This window comes from Etheostoma spectabile, chromosome 5, assembly GCF_008692095.1.
Source record: "Etheostoma spectabile isolate EspeVRDwgs_2016 chromosome 5, UIUC_Espe_1.0, whole genome shotgun sequence".
In the NCBI taxonomy this organism is placed as follows: domain Eukaryota; kingdom Metazoa; phylum Chordata; class Actinopteri; order Perciformes; family Percidae; genus Etheostoma; species Etheostoma spectabile.
Genome location: NC_045737.1, coordinates 14,727,154 through 14,728,978, shown reverse-complemented (window position 1 = coordinate 14,728,978; position 1,825 = coordinate 14,727,154). Strand labels below are relative to the sequence as shown.

The 1,825-nt window shown below is 44.0% G+C and overlaps 1 long non-coding RNA gene across 1 annotated transcript in view; it reads left to right on the top strand.

The window, feature by feature from the left end:
• LOC116690333 (uncharacterized) overlaps positions 1 to 1,825 on the top strand; it is a 5,645-nt gene continuing 3,820 nt past the window's right edge. The window contains exons 1-2 of the long non-coding RNA XR_004332232.1: positions 1 to 250; positions 1,205 to 1,207. This is a non-coding gene — a long non-coding RNA (uncharacterized LOC116690333). The remainder of the gene's footprint in view (positions 251 to 1,204; positions 1,208 to 1,825) is intronic.

The following is a 1,825-nucleotide window of genomic DNA, read 5'->3' as shown; positions in this document are numbered from 1 at the left end:
TTCCCCCAAGAGCAAGCATTAAATGCGACAGTGGTGAAGAAAAACTCCCTTTTAGCGAGAAACCTCGGGCGGTGAGGAAACTTCCTTTTAGGACGATTCTCGGACAGACCCAGGCTCTTGGTAGGTGGTGTCTGAAGGTGCCGGTTGGGGGGTGTGATGAACAGTGGCAATAATGTTCACAATAAAGATAATGGAACTATGACTAGAAATAGTAGCTGTAATAGTTCATGGTGTAACAGGACACTGCATGGTGTTACAGGGTGTAGCAGGGCACTGCAGGGCATAGCAGGACAAAGCAGGACGTAGCAGGACGTAGCAGGGCAGGACCCCAGCGACAGCTGCAACCGTGATTTAGGTGCCACCCTAATCCAATGAAAACTGCTGGGCGAAAGGAGTATCAGCCCAGCAGGTATCAGGGGGAAATGTTAGAAAAATCTGTTCCTGTTCCACTTTGAATTGCCCTGTTGCTGAAATGTGCTATACCTATAAAGCTGCCTTGCCTTCAAATAGTAATTCAGTAGTAATTAGTGGACTTAGAGAATATTAAACAGAAAGCATTAGAAAAGTGGGGGTGTGGAGTTTGGAAGAAGTGGGCATTTACTAGGCAAGGAAGGTCTAACAGAAAGATGCTTTTGAGTTGCTTTATGGGAAGTGTACTTTGACCAGCTAAAAAAAAGAAAAAAAAGTTTATTTGCACGTCTGAGGGAATTGAACTACAGGTGTAAACTTTCAAGGAGAAAGAGCTTACTGAGCAGCATTGGTCTTGGGCCGTGAGTCAAAAAGTCAAAGACTAGGGGAAGGGAGTTCTCTTCTGTCTAGGTGAATTAGGGCTCATTTGCTAATGGTGGAACCCGGCTCCCTCCTGGCCAACTGACAGATAAATCACACCCTCCGTTGTGCTGCAGTGCAGGAAGAGTGCAGCCAGTCACAGTGGCTGGTCTCCTCTCTTTTGTCACCTCCTTTATTCCCTCTTTTGTTTTCTGCTCTCTCATGTTCCCCTCTCACTCTCTCCGGAGCTGTGTAATGGTTTATGGGGTTTGACCATGGAGCGGCAGCTTGGCAAATGGCATTAACGCTGCGAAGATCCATCAGAGACGGTGATAAAAAGAAAAGAAACTCTGCATCACAGGCTTGGCTGTGAGCGGCTGGGTCTTCTGATGCAACATTAGGCAGCTACTGCAGTGAACAGAGGGAGGGAGCAAAGGCAGTGTAACGGCATGTGTGTGTTTTGGTCATGTGTTGTTAGACCTCTACTGGACTTTTATTAAAGGACATTGTTTTACAACCTAGACCTTTATTCCCATAGCTGCAGCCACAATTCAGTTATATGATATTATTTTACACATCAGCTGTTCTGTTGAGACATGGACATCATGAGTTTATAACATCTGCAAAGAAAGTGTTCATGTTGACTTTATTTTTATTTATTTGTTAAAGCTTTATTAATCCATTTATATTAACACTTCCTGACCAAGTGTGATGTCAAAAGAATGGCTTATAGCAGGGGTGTCAAATACTAAATGGGATAGGGACACCACTTCACAAGATCACGTTACCTTGGCAACGTTAAAAAAAACAAAGATGTTGCTGACACTTGCCGGTTTGAGAATTTTCATTTTAAGTTTGTTGCTTTCCACACCTTGCCAAAGCATGGGAGATGGCTACCTGAGTCCAGAATTGTTTTATATTTATGTTTTACAAGCTGGACAACAAGTCTGTTCTGTTGCGTGGTCGTGTGTCGGGCTGTTGTTTACCTTTGTAATTTCCAGATTTCCCTATGGTCTCCGTGGTAAACGTCACAATGCTTTGAACTGTGGGTAATTCC